We start from the raw sequence: 17,597 nt of genomic DNA, 5'->3' as shown, positions 1-17,597 counted from the left end.
GGTGGCCAGTAACTAATCTATAGTCACCTGATCCTCTCCAGCTGCATTCCCCCTTTTCAGAGTTTGTAATGCTTTGTTAACTTCAACTTTCGCCACTGGCGGGACGTCTGACTGCATTTCCCTACCGCCAATCTGATTATTGTCTTGACTTCTTTGGCTACTGTAGAGATATACTTTTACTCAATGGCCACCTCAGAAGAAGAAAGCGGGTTTACAGCAGCACGTCTCTAAAGGTGGGTTCAGAAGGGAGGACCGGAGCGCGTCATCGCTACCCGCGCTCCACGTGACGCCCACGTCACTGCTCTGAGCGGCGGCGAGAGAGCGGCGTGGCCGTCCGGGCGGACTGAAATGTCAAGCGCCTTTTTCAGTCCGCGCGGACCGAGATTGTTTTTGCTCTTTTTGCTTTATCGCTGTTACGCCCGCGCTTTTCGTCTCGTATTCAGTTCGAGCGGGGTATTGCTTGTTGTGCATGCGCTGCGTCGTGCGGTCGCTGCAGTGCATCGTTTTTTGCGCGTTTGTGCTTGTGGGTGTGCCAGAGTTGTAGCTTTATTCGGTTTCTAGTGCTGATTATGGGTGAAGTAGCGAAAAAAGCGCTCAGTGAGGAAGGAACAGACACGTTTTTAGCGCACGTAGAGACTTGCTCACCGATATGAAATATTGAAGATGCTTGCAATAAAGAACACTTGACGTAGAACAGCGAGACGACAATTGAGAAAGATTTTCGGCAGCGCGCACGAACAGCAGAGGGTACACGCGGATGGACACGTGGTGCTGACGCTCCTTTCGTCTGAACGAGCGTCACGCCCTTGGGTGTCGGCGAATGGATAGCCAGCCGAGAAAAGGGCGACAACAACTCAGCCTTTCGCCGGCTGGCGCAAACCGAAAATTCCCCGCCACGCCTGCGTAAGTCAGCTCCTTGTGTTGTACTTTCTCAGTAATGCTCGGTGGAAGCCCTTTCCGTTTCCCCGGGCGAAAGAGGAAAGCAGCGGCCGGAAAGCTGGCAACCGACGCGACAGGACAAGGCCCGCGGGAGAGGGTTTTCAAATACCGGATAGAGAACTTTTTCCCCGGGATACACGTCTGCGCGACCAAAACGCGCCAGTGAAGTGGACGAAGGTCGCCGCCGCTGCTCTCCCACAGAGAACCACTCCGCGTCTCACAGTAAGTCTTTGCATCGAGCTCCATGTGTTAGCGCGACTGGCAAACCCCACCGTTTGGAAATGATTACTTTAGCTGAGATCAAGAAGGAATTACGATTGAATAGGATGAAAGTTGATGTAAACAGTTGCTGTTTTACAAGCCTGCGTCCCCGTGTTGTGACGAAATATCAAAAGTTTATGCAGGCGGTTCTTTTTTCAAGCTGTGTAATTCTCTCCAGCCAGAAAGACTTCAACGGATGATCGGATATTTCACAGGGTGCCAGATCGTTGTCGCAGGCACTTGCTCTACAATCCGTGTCTCTAAGTGCAAAGTGCTGCAAGTTTTCAAGGTTAAAAGAATATGGTCCGTCTAGGCTGATAATGTCAGAGACGCCCGCTGACGCTCTAAGAAGTGCGCAAACTGCTTAATTTCATGGAGCGCACGTTGACCGACGTGTAAATTGTTTGCACCCTCCGCAGCTACGTCCGTTTGGTCGTGGGGATTAGCGGTGTGTGCTCACGATTCTGCTGTGGCTGGCGTTAGTACTTTGGTTTTCAAACATTTTAATATTTTCACAGCGCCTTTCTTTCCTTGCCACTTTCGCCTTGTATCATCCCCGACGTCTGCTTTTCTTTGTTAGGCACCTCCTGTTCCCTCTGTGGCGCCAAAACTCTCCCGGGACGTATTATTTCCTGGCGCTTCTTTAACGAAAAAAGAGTGCATACGTTTGCTCGGGACATTTTTCTCTTAATTGTTTTTCTGCATTGACTCTTGTTGATCTTTATTAATTGTCCTGGTAAAGCAGTACTCGACCAGGCTTCCTAACATTATTATATTAATTGCAAGGCAGCTTAAAAGGGTCAAGCCGTGTATCATATTCGGCGAGCTCCTATTATAGCGTCCGGAATATTGTGAGGAAAATTAGGTGCAGTCGCAGCACAGTGCGACAGTAATGAGCTCCAAAAGGACATTTTCTTTGGAAAAGTACTGGTTTCGCACTACGCCGGCCATTAGGTAACCTTCGGCGCGCTTGTACGCGTAGCACTGTTGATCTCCGTGCCTTATGAGCCGCTCGATTTCGCGGAAAAGCCGATTGCGTTAACCACCGCGCCTTTCCTTGTCGCCGGCTTGTTTTTTTTCCCACCCTTTACCAGTTTTCGCGGCATCGGAAATGTGCGTCCCTTTCTCCTTTACTTTTATTTCTAATCGACACCCTGAAAAATGCATAGTAGCTGCCTGCAAGATGAACTCCCCTAATGTTCCGTGCCGCATTCAAGAAATAGACGAGAGACAGTGTAACGCTAATTTCATGGCTTATTTCTTGGCATCATTTCAACTGTATTAGCCCCAACCCGAATCCTTAAAATGGAAAAGTTTTATCATCAACATACCTAAAGATTCTTATTCCCAGCCCTTGCAAGTTTTTGGCAATCAATTCGTCTACTCTGCTTAGGAAAATGTCACTTAGAACATGCTGTAAAGAACGGGGGAAGCCTTAAAGCGGTAAAGAAGAAATTGGGCACAGGCAAAAAACCAGATGTATGCGATAAGGGACAAGGCGGGCAACGTCATCACTAATATGGACAAGATAGTCAAAGTAGCCGAGGAGTTCTATACAGATCTCTACAGTAGCCAAAGCAGTCAGGACCGTAATGAGATTGGCGGTAGGGAAAAACAGTCAGACGTTCCACCAGTGACGAAGGACGAGGTCAAGAAAGCACTAGAAACTATGAAAAGGGGGAAATCAGCTGGAGAGGATCAGATAACTACAGATTTGCTGAAGGACGGGGGGGATATCGTGCTAGAAAAACTGGCCACCCTGTATACGCAATGCCTGGTGTCATCGACGGTACCGGAAGCATGGAAGAATGCAAACATTATCCTCATTCACAAGAAAGGGGACTCTAAGGACCTTAAAAATTACAGACCAATCAGCTTACTATCTGTTACGTATAAGGTATTTACTAAGGTAATCGCTAATAGAATCAGGACAACCTTAGACTTCAATCAAGCAAAGGATCAAGCAGGGTTTCGAAAACTTTACTCTACTATCGATCATATCCATACCATCAATCAGGTGATAGAAAAATGCTCGGAATATAACCAGCCCTTATACATAGCATTCATTGATTACGAAAAAGCATTTGACTCAGTTGAAACCTCGGCGGTGATGCAGGCATTGCGAAATCAGGGGGTAGACGAACCGTACGTAAAAGTGCTGGAAGATATATATAGTGGCTGCACAGCAACCATAGTTCTACATAAAGAAAGCAACAAAATTCCCATAAAGAAAGGTGTTAGGCAAGGAGACACAATCTCCCCAGTACTATTCACAGCTTGTTTAGAGGAAGTATTCAGAGACTTGGAATGGGAGCAGTTAGGGATAAGGGTAGATGGAGAATACCTCAGTAATCTGCGATTTGCTGATGACATTGCCTTGCTAAGCAACTCGGGAGATGAACTGCAAATAATGATTGATGACCTAGACAGAAAAAGTAGAAAGGTAGGCTTGAAAATCAATATGCAGAAGACTAAGGTAATGTTCAACAGCCTCGGGAAGGAACAGGAGTTTACATTAGGTAGCAAAATACTGGAAGTAGTAGGCGAATATATCTACTTAGGACAGGTAGTAACCGCAGATCCGGATCATGAAAAGGAAATAACAAGAAGAATAAGATTGGGATGGAGCGCATTTGGCAAGCACTCGCAGATTATGACTAGCAGCTTACCGGTATCGCTCAAGAGGAAAGTATACAACAGTTGCATCTTGCCTGTACTCACCTATGGGGCTGAAACGTGGAGGCTAACCAAGAGAGTTCTACTTAAGTTGAGGACAACCCAGAGGGCTATGGAACGAAAAATGGTAGGGGTAACATTAAGAGATAGAAAGCGTGCAGAGTGGGTCAGAGAAATAACTCAAGTTAACGACATTCTAGTGGAAATTAAGAAGAAGAAATGGGCATGGGCAGGACATGTAGTGCGAAGAGAGGATAACCGATGGTCGCTGAGGGTAACAAACTGGATTCCAAGGGAAGGAAAGCGTAGCAGGGGGCGGCAGAAAGTTAGGTGGGCGGATGAGATTAAGAAGTTCGCAGGGGTCAAGTGGATGCAGCTAGCACAGAACCGGGTTAAGTGGAGAGATATGGGAGAGGCCTTCGCCCTGCAGTGGGTATAATCAGGCTGATGATGATGATGATGATGATGAGAACAGGAGCGACCTTTGAACCAATACAGATGCCTGATTTCTGGGTATACACGGTACTTCCACGGACACTAAGAAGGTCAAGAGAGAGGCTTTGCGCCTGTTAGGAGAAATGAATTTAGGCAGATTGGCTACCGCTGTAAGAGACGCTAAATCAGGGTTTCTAGACATATTCTTTTCTGTGAAAACTCACAAACCCGGGGAACCTTTTAGAGCAAGAATTTCTGGGAAAGGCTCCTGGCAATGTATCGTTTCAAACTATTTGCAGAAACACTTGTCTACTTTGAATTTTGAATATCCGTATCTCGTAAACAACTCTGAGAAAGTGGTAGCGTACTTGAAAACGGACAATACAGGGGAGTGCTCGGCAGTTAGCATTGATATCGAGGATCTATTTTATTCGATCCCTCATGAAGTTCTCATGACCACTCTGCGAATGTGCATTTCGGAACAAAATGATGAAATAGCTTTTGGTAACAGCAGTGGTATATCAACTGGGTCTTTTTTGGAGTTGACCTCTTTTTACTTAAAAAGTATGCATGTTGAATTTGGCAGTGCCGTGTATACCCAGAAATAAGGCATCTGTATTGGTTCAAAGGTCGCTCCTGTTTTAAGTGACATTTTCCTAAGCAGAGTAGACGAATTGATTGCCAAAAACTTGCAAGGGCTGGGAATAAGAATCTTTCGGTATGTTGATGATTTCCTGGTCTTTTACAAAGGTTGTAATAGTAGCTAAACACCAATGAATATTCTTAAAGGTTTTCAAAAGCAAGGGCTGGGACTGAGATTTACATTTGAACGAATGTCACAAGAGAACGAACTGCGTTTTCTAGACCTCACTTTGAAGTTTTGTGCCCATCATGTTTGTTGGCAGTATTCGCCTAGGAGTGCAAAGCCTCTGCTAGATTATGGATCGCAACATTCTAAGGTAGTAAAAGATGGCATCGCTCTGTCCAGCCTGGGGGCTGTCTCGTCAAAGTCATGCTTTCACAATATGCGAATTAGCTTTAATGAACAACTGTCTAGGCTAGCAAATGCAGGATTTCCTGTTCACGTCATATTAAGAGTTTGTGATAAATTAATCACAAAAGTAAAACAGTCGTGCGCAGGTTCACGGGAGCAGGAAGGGGCTGGACAGAGGGATACAAAACGATTTGTGGCCCTGCCATACGTGCATGGTCTATCACACAATTTGAAAAATGTAGCCAGAAGCTTTAATGTTAGTGTGGTTTTCTCGGCACCAAACAAACTGTCAAAAATATGTTGCATAGTTAAGAACAAAGCAGCAAAAAAAGTCCTGGAAAGAAACACGTGTCGGGTGAAGCATGACTTTTCCTATGTTCCATGCAAAGTAGGAGTGATATATAAAATTCCGTTATATTGTGATAAAGTGTATGTGGGTCAAACAGGCAGGTGTATCAATGTCCGGTTACGAGAGCACGAGAGATCATTAAAGGTTGGTAGAGGATCTAATCTGGTTGTACACTGTAAGGAATGTGACGGCTGCCATCCTTCCCTAACACAAACAGTTAGTTTGGATGCCCATCCGGCACAGATTAACCGGGAAATCATTGAGGCCAGGCATATCATTCGAATGGGTGCAAAATGCGCTAGTGAACCGTCAATCGCTTTAACAGAAAATGAGGTTGAGTTTCTTGAACGTCGTCTGTGTGTGGGGTTATCATGATTTTCTTGTTTAATGTGCGGTTTGGTGCTGCTTGGCTGGGTTATATATCTGTGTTTTTTTTCAATAAACTTCAGTTGTGAGTTCAGCGCCTGTCCTGTTTGTTCTTCACATCCGCCCACGTCTGTTGCGCTGTTTTTCTATCACGAACCACGTGCACGACTTCAGGACACTGTGACCTTCGGGATGGAGCTGAAGCTGCGGGAACAACGGCGTAGGTGACGTCACTGATACGGCGAACAATTTCGTAAGGGCCGAAGTATCGGCGTAGTAACTTTTCAGATAGGCCGCGATGACAAACAGGTGTCCACACCCAGACGAAGTCGCCCGGCTCGTAAGTGACGATTCTTCGGCTGAGGTTATACCGAGCAGCGTCATTCGCCTGCTGTCGGTGGATTTTGAGGCGTGCTAGTTGCCGCGCTTCCTCAGCACGCTGAACAAAGATGTCGGCGTCAAGTTCGGCGTCAGAGCCGCAAGAAGGACCAACTGGCATCATGGAATCCAACGACGTGCTCACTTGGCGACCGAAGACAAGTTGGAACGGGGTCAGTCGCGTCGTCTCTTGAGTGGCGGTATTGTACGCGAAAGTTATATAGGGCAAAATCGCATCCCAGGTGCGATGTTCTGCGTCCACATACATAGAACTCATGTCGGTGTGGGTGCGATTGAGGCGCTCCACCAGCCCGTTGGTCTGAGGGTGATAGGCCATCGCACGTCGATGGCTAGTGTGAGTCAGAGTCATGACGAACCGGATCAGGCGAGCCGTAAAAGCTGTTCCACGGTCAGTGATTACTATGGCGGGGGCGCCATGACGTAGGACAATGTTATGAACGAAAAACTGAGCAACTTCGGCTGCAGTACCTTTAACAAGGGACGCGGTCTCTGCGTACCCTGTTAGGTAGTCTGTCGCGCCGACTACCCAACGGTTGCCAGACGAGGACTTCGGAAAAGGGCCGAGAAGATCCATGCCCACTTCATGGAAAGTGGTCTTCGGCGGAGCAATAGGCTGAAGATATCCAGCGGGTTCCAATGGCGGAGACTTCCGATGTTGGCAGTCACGACATGAGCGTACATAGGCCCGCACCGATGGGAGTAACCTGGGCCAATAATACTTTTGACGAATTCGTGCAAGTGTATGGCTCACTCCCAGGTGGCCGGCGGTGGGTTCATCATGACAGGCACTCGATATATCTCGGCGCAATTCGGAGGGCACGACAAGGAGAAACGTCTCTTCACGGTTAGCAAAATTTCGCTTGTAGAGCACGTTACCGCGCAGAGTGAACGTTTTAAGCCCACGATGAAAAACACGGGGAATACGGGCGTCGACGCCCTGCAGATATTCGGCGAGTGACGCTAACTCTGGGTCCATTCTCTGCAGCTGCGCCATTTGGGTTGTACTAATAGCCCCCGGAAAGGGAAAATCATCGGCTGTTTTGTTCTGAACATATGGCGATGGGCGAGCGCGACAGACGGTCAGCATCCTGATGCTTCCGTCCTGATTTGTATACGGCTGTTACGTCATACTCTTGTAATTTAAGGCTCCATCTAGCCAATCGTCCTGAGGGGTCTCTGAGGCTGGCGAGCCAGCATAATGAATGGTGGTCGCTTATAACGCGGAAAGGTCGGCCGTAGAAGTATGGTCGGAACTTGGTTAGGGCCCATATTAGCGCCAGACATTCTTTTTCAGTTATTGAATAGTTGGTTTCGGAGCGGGTAAGTGTTCGGCTCGCGTAAGCGATGACCCGTTCTGCACAGTCTTGCCACTGAATTAGTACTGCACCAACTCCAACGTTTCTGGCATCAGTGTGAACGTCAGTTGCGGCGTTTTCGTCAAAATGGCCTAGTATCGGGGGATTCTGTAGGCGGCTGCGAAGCTCAAGGAAAACGGCCTCTTGTTCACTTCCCCACAGGAACGGCATGTCATCTCGAGTCAGTGTGGTTAGCGGTTCCGCGATGTGCGAAATCTCGTACAAAGCGTCTATAATAGGAGCGCAAACCTAAGAACCGTCGAACAGCTTTCTTGTCAGTAGGGTGCGGAAAACCAGAAACGGCAGCTGTCTTTTCAGGGTCTGGGCGAACACCTTTTGCGCTGACCACGTGACCAAGGAACCGAAGTTGCTCAAAGCCAAAGTGACATTTCTCCCGTTTGACTGTCAGGTTGGCGTCTCGGAGAGCTTTTAACACAAGGCGTAACCTTTCTAGGTATTGGTCGAAGGTGGTCGAAAATATGACGACATCGTCCAGGTAAACCAAACACGACTGCCACTTCAAACCGGACAGAACGGTGTCCATCATGCGTTGGAACGTGGCCGGTGCCGAACACAGGCCGAACGGTAGCACCTTAAACTCATACAATCCATCGGGTGTCACGAAAGCCGTCTTCTACCGGTCTCTCTCATCCACAGCGACGAGTAGTATCGGGCATCTCGCAGTCGATCGAGTGCGTCATCTATGCGCCGAAGTGGGTAAACGTCCTTTTTAGGGACGAGATTAAGTTTTCTGTAATCGACACAGAACCGCAGAGTGTTGTCCTTCTTTCTGACGAGAACAACTGGCGAAGCCCACGGGCTTGTAGACGGCTTAATGACATCGTCGGAAAGCATTTCGGTGGCCTGTCGCTGAATCGCTGCTCGTTCCGTTGGAGAAACGCGGTATGGGCGTTGGCATACGGGGGGCGTAGTCTCGTCTGTTATTATACGGTGCTTGGCGACCGGAGTTCGGCCCACTTTGGAAGACGTTGTGAAGCAGCCTGCAAAACCTGCCAAGATAGCCGAAAGCAGATCCGTCTGAGCCGGCGATAACTCGGTGTTTATTTCGACAGGTGGCAGAACGTGGCGAGGTCCAGTGCCATCTTGAAGGGCTTCTTCCACGGCGCACAAATGTGGACACTCCGCGACGTCTTGGAGGAAGGAGTTCACTGTGCCTTTGACGAGGTGCTAAAATTCGTTCGAAAGGTTGGTGAGCAGAACGGTAGTGCAGCCATCCCGTAGGTGGACGAGACCTCGGGCAACAATGAGACCCCTCTCAAGCAGCAGCGGGATATTGCCCTCCAGCATGCCCTCAAAGTCATGAAATAGGTCATTCTGCACGCGCATTACGACACTGCACCGTGGTGGCGCCGTGACATCATCCTCCACAATACGCAGAGCATGGCTACAGGGAGCGCGGGTGTCGATGTGTGCCACTGCCCATTTAGTCGGGAATGTGACTCGTGTCTTGTGTAGGTCGACTACAGAACCGTTTACCTGCAGAAAGTCGAGCCCCAGAATCAAATCTCTCGAACATTCGCGCAAGACAACGAATTCCCCGACGTAGACGAAACCACGGATGCCAATTCGGGCTGTGCACCTTCCGGCCGGGCTAATGAGGTGACCTCCAGCCGTGCGAATGCTAGGGCCCAACCATGGCATCACAACTTTGCTCAATTCCTGGGCGGGGGCGGGGCTCATCACTCAATAGTCTGCACCGGTGTCAAGTAAAGCGATCGTGTCAGTTCCGTCAAGTGTCACGCACAAATCAGAAGTAGCGCGTCGGATGCTGTCGCTACCCTGCCCCTGTGAGAAATCAGCGTATCGGTGTATCGGCGGCGGAGGATCTTCAATTTTCCCGAAAGCAGCGGCCCTGCCTCCGGAGACCGCTGGAATTAGTTTTCCCGGTGTGGACTGGGAGAACGCCGCTCAGTATTGCTGGCGTCTCTGCGAGGGCTTGAGGAACGATACCGCAGCGGAGATGACGATCCTGAGTCATAGCGCCTGTATCTCCCAGGCCTCTGACGGGCCGACAGATGAGCTTCAGTTTCGAGCGGCCGTTCACCGTTCCGTGGATAGGACGCATCGGGTCCGAAGCCGCGAAGTCCCACTCGGCGTTACGGGCTTGCGCGGTAAAGGGGACCGGCCTCCCCACAGTGGTAGCAGATTGGCGTGCGGTCCCGCGTATACCACACATCCGACTTGCGAGGGCGGGGAACAGGCACCATGCCCTATTGCAAAAACCAGCGTGTCCAGTGCGAAACCAGTAAGATTTTCGCGATGGTTTTGCACTGGATCTGCTGGGCACGCTGGAGGTCTGCGATATTCACTGGAGCAGTAACGGGAAGACACTGGCTGCACTGGTGCGATGGGAGAAAAACGCTGGGATCACACTTTTGGCGCTTGGTGTATCGCTGGCATCCACGATGCACTGGGAGAAGCGCTGTATGCGCGCTGGGGCCGCACTGGTCCCAGTGCCCCAGTATAGCCGGTGTGGCCTGCGGCGTCAGCCGGAGTAGCATCCCTCAGGGGCCAACAGGGCAACAGCGTACTTTCAATCGACCATCGGGGCGCATATGAAAAATATGGCTCAAGCAAGCGCTTTTTGCTGCGAAGTTATTGCGCATTTGTAAGAAAACAAAGGCAGTATCTTTTTTCTAGAGTTTCCATGTTTCGATAGGTCGTTTCGGGCGTTTCGAGAGAGACAACGACCGCCGAGGCCTCTATCTCATGACACACTGACGATTAACGCACAACTAAAGCTGGAATTGAGTAATGTGGGCTACCACGCATAACCAACTTGGCATCTGATCTTAAGGGCACTCTAACACAATGATTACTGCCAAAATGTTCAATGCGGGCTCAATCGCAGGCGAGCGCAGCCTGCACCACGGCCCCAGTATAAAATGCAGAAAGAAAAACTAAAACCAAGAGAAAGTCGTTTACCGAGCGATGGGCCCATGAGAGAAAAGGCAACAACATACAGCGCTTGTAATACATAATATTTGGCGTGTTTCTCAAGCTTTTACGCTCCTTCTTACTCTGCGTATCAAGCAACCGAGCCCTCGGTCATCGCAACGCTTCCCGCAATGTTTACATACAAATAAGGTTTAGTTACACGCAATTAGGGTCATCGCTGCGGCACTTGCCGGTATTGAAGCTTGGTCGCACTTTTTTCCATGAAGGCTTCTGCTAAAGCTCCGTGTTCAGCGAAAATTACGTCCACGGTAGCAGAGCACCACCCAAAAGCCGGCGTTGGTAAATTTACCAGCGATGTCAAACTCTACTTGTTAAAATGATTCCAGTGCACAAAATAGCGCGCATAGGCACCCAGAACATTAGTTGCAAGTCGTGAGAGCAGACAGCAAGCTCCAATGATCAAGAAGTTGCAATTGTTAGAGCGGTATTAATGGCCTGTAGACTGCGAAACTGAAGTCCCAACCTTATAAATGCGGGTCATGACATAAAATGCAGAAATGTTTCAATGACACCTAATTCAAGCTGTCACGACTTGTGCGTATGGCCGCTTCGTTGTTTGCGATCTCGTGCTGTATTTATACGAATGGAGCATCATTTGTGTTTATGCACCGAACAGCGTTGGCAAAAGGCGCGATTTCTTTGAAGGTATTCATCAGTATTGCAACTCTGAAAGGCTAACTGTGATAATGGGAGACTTAAATTGTGTACTCTCCGCATCAGATGAAACGAGTAGAAGGCCGCATAGTGATGCCAGCACCTGTGTTCTCGCAGAATTGGTAAATGAGTTTAACCTTGTTGATGTGGCTGGATGTCTGGAGGGTGGACGAGCTGCTCAGTTCACTCATTTCCAGGCTTCTAGCCACGCTCGACTCGATAGAATGTACATATCTCTTGATCTGGTGCCTGTATGCCACGAATATTACGTTAAGCCAGTATCGTTCAGCGATCACTGCTTGGTCACCGTCACTATCGCTGGGAACAAAACTAAAAGTCAAGGATTTGACTGGCAAATGTGGAAGTTAAACTCAAAATTATTATCTGATGACAGTTTCCAAACCGACGTTGAAAGACATATAGCAAATATGAATGACAAAGGCGTAACAAAGTTAGGGGCTAAATGGGAGGTCTTTAAACAGAATGTCAAAATGACAGCATTGGAAAGATCGAGCGCTATAGCCAGACAAGAAAGGGCCGAAGAAAGGTCCCTTCACGTGAATCTACAGCGTCTAATCGATGTGGAAAGCAATAACCCCGGTTTGTTCATAGACGACATACGAGCCCTTAAGGGCAAGCTTGAACTACTCGACGCTGACCGATATCGCGGTGCCCTTGTCAGAGCTAGAGCCGAACGGCTGATAAGGGGGGAAGGTCCGACAAAAAGGGCGTTAGGCACAGAAAAGTGGCACGCTCGAAGGAATCAGATAGATGAAATTGAATACCAAGGGACCATTACCAACGAAAAGAAAGAAATCCAGCAAGCTTTCTTCGAGCATTGTAGTCAGCAGTTAGCACGGCGTGCAGTTGATATCGAGAGTTTCAAGAGAGTGTATTTACCTTTAATGCCACAACTCGACGAAAAGACGACACGTGTGCTAGAGATCCCCATCACGGAGGACGAAGTGAAATGCGCTATAGGGAATTTGAACCCCGGCAAATCGCCTGGGCCTGATGGACTTAGCACCGCATTTTATAAAGCTTTCCAGGATTTTCTCTCGCCGGTACTGGAAAAAGTGTATAATGAAGCATAGGAGCTTAATGTGCTGCCGCCGTCCTTTGCATCTTCTCATACTGTGCTAATTCCCAAAACGGAGGACCGAGGTCAATTACGCAGTGTTACCTCTTACCGGCCGATTAGTTTAACCAATGTCGACTATAAAATTTTTATGAAAATACTAGCTAAAAGACTGCAAACAGTTATTAAAGATATTGTTGGAGACCACCAAACATGCGGTATTAAAGACAGGTCCATTTTTACGAACATTTACATCGCGAGGGCCATTCTTGAATGTTGCGATGCTGGTGGACTTGGAGTAGCAATGCTCCAAATAGATCTTGAAAAGGCTTTTGATAGAGTGCCCCACGACTTGCTTTTGTGTATATTAGACTATGTCAAGGTCGGATGCGTCATCAGAGAAGGAGTGGCTATGGCTTACAGTGCTTGTACAACAAGGCTAATTGTGAACAAATCTGTCGGCGACAGTATTGTTGTCCAACACTCAGTTCGTCAAGGTTGCCCCCTTTCACCTCTTCTCTTTTGTATCTATCTTGAACCTTTATGTTTAAGCATTATCAAGCATGAGAAAATGCGGGGCTTCAATCTGCATCAAGCAGAAGTGAAGCTTTTGGCTTATGCCGATGATGTCGCGATGTTTTGTGTAGACTACGAAAGCATCGTAGAAGTTGTGAAAACTGTAAAAGATTTTTGCGCTGTAAGTGGCAGTGCTGTTAACTGGGGCAAGTGCCTGGGTTTCTGGCACGGTGACTGGCCAGCGACCCCAGGCATTTTTGGTAACATGAAATTTGTTACCAACCCTGTCAGCTACCTTGGTGCCCCTCTTGAATCGTATCGGGACAGTGACCCATACTGGAAAAACCAAGTCGGTAAATTGAAAGATAGAGTGGACAAATGGAATGGATGGCAGTGGTCGGTGTTTGCTAAGGCCACGATTTGTAATTTGTTTTTAGTGACAAAAGTTTGGTATGTGCTTCAAGTGTTATATTGTTCAAGAGCTAATGTCCAAAAGATGCATCGTATCGTTGCTGTCTTGGTCTGGGGGTCTTCGTGGGAATGGACAAGTCGGACAAGTCTCTTCCGCCGGGTGAAGGACGGCCGGCTTGGTTTGGCACATCTGTTTCTGCGCCAGTTAGTCAATCGTTTCATGTTTTTGAGGAATGTGAAAAATCCATTTCTTTGTACGGTCTGTCAGTTACGCCGGGGTCAAGCTCTCCCGGGAATTGTCGTTTCTTCTGACCGCATGTCAGGAGGTGTCCATGGGTATATCTAAGGGAAGTGGTCTTGGCGTACAGGTTCTTGATGGTGCGGTTTACTTTAGACTATTTGTGGAGTGTAAACCGGAAAAAACTGTATAAAGACTTGTGCGATGTGGTGCTTCCAGAACCGTTGTACAGAGCTGTGTGCTCGTCCACAGTGGGCAAAAATGTTCTTAAAAGAGTGAAGAGGGTGATGGCGCCGGCAGGGGTGAAAAGGTTCTTTTTTAAGCTGCACACTGGAGCATTAGAGGTAAAGAAATGGAAGGAACAGAAAGGGCTTTTTGTACCCTGAGGTGTCCACTGCATAATATGCAGGAAAGAGGAGACGATTGAACACGTGTTTCTCGAATGCTGGGATGCCGTATTTTTATGGGACGTGCTCCAGAGGACGCTTAAGAAAGAACTACCCATAAGCCCACATGGTATCCGATTCTTGCCAGTAGAAGCGAACAATGATACACCGTTGGATCTTTTGATGCTACTGGCTCTCCACAGCATATGGAAAAGCAGAATGGCTGTAGAGCACGGTGACGTCCATGCACGTTCAGCGAGACAGCTCTTTAGAGAGAGCATACGGGCATATGTGGACGAACAGAAAGCTTTAAAACTAGAGCCAGAATGGTTAGCTAGTTTTGAAGGGTTGTCACATATGAGGGATTTTTTAATCCGACAACTTCAGCTAAGGAAGGCTGAAGCTTTAAGTCAATGCTTGATCTTTTATTTTGTCATGTTATTGATGTCACATGTGTCTTTCTGTACGTCCTCGGTCAGGAAATAAAGAAAAAAAAAATCGGCGTGGCCGAGTGGTTAGTGTGAAGAGTTAGTAATTGATATGTAACTTGGACTTAGTTCGAGGCGCGCTTGGTGCACTAGTTCTTTTTTTCGTTCATTTTTTTACTTTTTTAGGTTGTTTTTTATGTACCTAACTTGTTTCGTTATTTTTTAATTTTTATCCCACGCCTTTTTTCTCAGGGCGAACAGTGCCGCCAGTGCGGAGCGTCCCAGTGCGCCGTTTCCAGCGTCATACTGGGACCATAATCAGGTATGGCGCTGGGACCCAGTGGCACTGGTTTTTGCAATAGGCACAGCTTTAGCCGATGCGTCATACGGACTAATGCGGCTAACCACCGGTGTCGGGTCAATAGGACCACAGGCAGCTGCTTGACGTGCAACGAACGCGTACGTTCGTTTGTCGTCGACCCGTAGAGGCATAGTAGCAACAGGATCGTAGGCAGCTGCCTGACGAACAACGGATGTGTGCGTGGGCATTTTATCGACGCGCTGCAGTATGTTGGTGACCGGGAATTCACGAGCAGCCTGGCGTACTTCATCTCTGACGACTTCGGTCAGTGATGTCACTGGCGCACTCTGAGGCAGACGGAAACTGACTGAATGAGGTCACGTAAGGCGTCCGCACCGCCTCCATGGCACGACGAAAAAACATCTGGGGCCAAGCTGCTGACATCTCGGTTGTACTGCCGGGCCCGTTGTTGGAGCGTCGTTTCCATGGTCGTAGCCTCCGCGAGGAATTCAGCAACGGTACGCGGTGGACTGCGAACGAGGCCCGCAAACAGCTCCTGCATAACTCCACGCATGAGGTGGCGAAGCTTCTTCTCCTCTTTCATATTGGGGTCTGCGCGCTGGAAAAGACGGGTCATGTCTTCACAGAACATGCGCACACTGTCATTTGGCCGCTGGTTTCTGGACTGAAGTGCAGCTTCAGCTTTCTAGCGGCGGTCGGCGTTGGAGAAGGTAGTCAGAAGTTCACGGCCAAATGCTTACCAGGTGGTAAGGCCGCCCTCGTGGTTTTCGCACCACGTACGCGCAGACTCTTCTAGGGTGAAGTAAACATTATTGAGCTTTCGCTCGTCACTCCAGCCGTTGTACCGAGCCACTCGCTCGAAGGTCGCCAGCCAATCCTCAGCGTCTTCGAAGACGTCGCCGTGAAAAGATGGTGGTGTTCGCGGCGGGTGGCAAAGGATCGGAGCTGAGAGCTTGGGATCAGTGGCCATGTCGAGGTGGCTCGAGAGGTGCGGTTGCGTGATCCTCGTAGGGGTGGAAAGGGGCCCAACCTCAGGCAGACTGTCCGCGGAGGCGGCGACTGAGTCGCTGGTGGACCGGAGTCAGATCCGTCGTGAAGCGTGTAAACGTGGGAAAGCGTACCCCGCACCTCCACCAGACTGTAACGGGTATTGCGCCAAACGTCCAGGCAACGCCCTGAGCCTAGAAGACTGCCGAAGTCCGAGAGTGGTCCGAGCAGCGGTCTGAGCGCGGCTCCAGGCAACCAACTTCGTCGTCTACGCCAACTAGCCACTGATTGTCTCCGCTTCGTCGTCGACTATAGCTTGTATCAATATCGAGACGACTGTTATGCTCACTAAACGTTTTGACAAAAATAACAATGTCGTCCAAATAACATAAACAAATTTGCCACTTTAGTATGAACCGCTTGTATGTGGCAGGCGGATTACATAATGCAAAAGGCAAAACGTTAAATTCATGAAGTCCGTCTGATGTTACGAATATCATTTTTTTTCTTTATCGGCAGTGTGCATGGAGATTTGCTAGCAGCCTGATCCCAGGCCAATAGAAGAAAGGAAAAATAATTGGGCGTGTTGGTTCATCGTCATCAAAGCAAAGCGCTAAAAACCACAAAGGACGAGGAAGGGACAGGACAATAGCGTACTTTCAACAAATGTTTATTGCGGTTCCGGAGCATATATATACACACTTAAGTATCACAAAGGGAAAGAAGGAAAGACACATGCCACCTAAGCTAAGAAATCCAGCTCTGGATTTGATAGAGCCACCGATGGTTTGCTAACGCCTTCATTCGGGCTATCTGCGACGCGTCCACAATCTCCCTAGTCAGGCTGGTACGGGGGCGATACAAAGGAATTGTTTTGCCGAACAAAGGATGATAAAGTGTCTCACTGTCACACTTCGTACAATGCGTAGCTAACTTTCCGCCTATGGCAATGTTGCCGACCTTTTTAGAGTGTTCTTGCAGCTGGACGTTCAGACATCATCCAGTTTGGCCGATGTAGTGTCTACCACACGAAAGCGAGATCTTGTACACAACATTCTTCTGGCAAGGTACGAAGGGATCCCTAAGTTCGATATTGCACGCTAGTTTTTGCGTACGTGTAGGACAACTTAACCTGCAATGGCCCAGCAGCTTCTTTGGTGCGGAAAACAAAACTTTTACTCCGGATTGTTGCCCGACTTTCTTCGGATTGTGCAAGAAACCATGCACGTACAGGATGACAGCTGTCTTGTCTTTATCAGGTGAAATTCTATTTTCTGCTGGTTACTCAGGCTCGCCTCTGATTTCCGTTTGCGATTCAGGGCCTCCGCTACAGAAACTATCACGTGCCCGGGGTAACCTGCCGCCTCCAATCGAGCCACCTGTGAGAACATTAGTTTATGGATAACGCATTGACAGCGGGAAACTGCGAGCCGGCCGCCGGCTTTATTGGACCACCAGCTTGGAACGATGCACGACCTGTTAAGCCTCGGCCTGCCTTCCCTTATAAAACACCTCAGTCAACGCTGGAAGAGAAACTTCTACATCATCGTCACGAAAAGTGTGGGAGGCAGTTCTATTGACGCATTCTATTGGCGGTTCCCCAAGACTAACACATCATTACCAAGCTGATTAGACATGTCTTTATGAATGCTTAACGAGCAGCGGATCTCGAGCTTGAAACCACGCAAAGCATAAAAATCCAGATGGCTATTTCGCCATGCTTTTTCGCAGTGCCTGAAAACACGTCAGGCGTCCATAGGGTCTAGGTTCACTATGGTGATTAAATTTATTTCAAAGACAAGAAAGAATTTAATAAAATATGCC

General features: G+C 48.5%; 1 protein-coding gene across 1 annotated transcript in view; it reads left to right on the top strand.

Moving 5' to 3' along the window:
• Positions 1-999: 999 nt before the first annotated feature.
• The window catches only part of LOC146187998 (uncharacterized), an 86,005-nt gene continuing 69,407 nt past the window's right edge, over positions 1,000-17,597 (top strand). Inside the window, exon 1 of the mRNA XM_084603583.1 lies at positions 1,000-1,161. The gene's annotated coding sequence lies outside the window, so the exon portion shown is untranslated. The remainder of the gene's footprint in view (positions 1,162-17,597) is intronic.

The sequence above is a fragment of the Amblyomma maculatum genome, chromosome 5 (assembly GCF_055883805.1).
Source record: "Amblyomma maculatum isolate TAMU_Amacu chromosome 5, ASM5588380v1, whole genome shotgun sequence".
Lineage (NCBI taxonomy): Eukaryota > Metazoa > Arthropoda > Arachnida > Ixodida > Ixodidae > Amblyomma > Amblyomma maculatum.
This window is presented reverse-complemented; position numbering and strand designations above follow the sequence as displayed.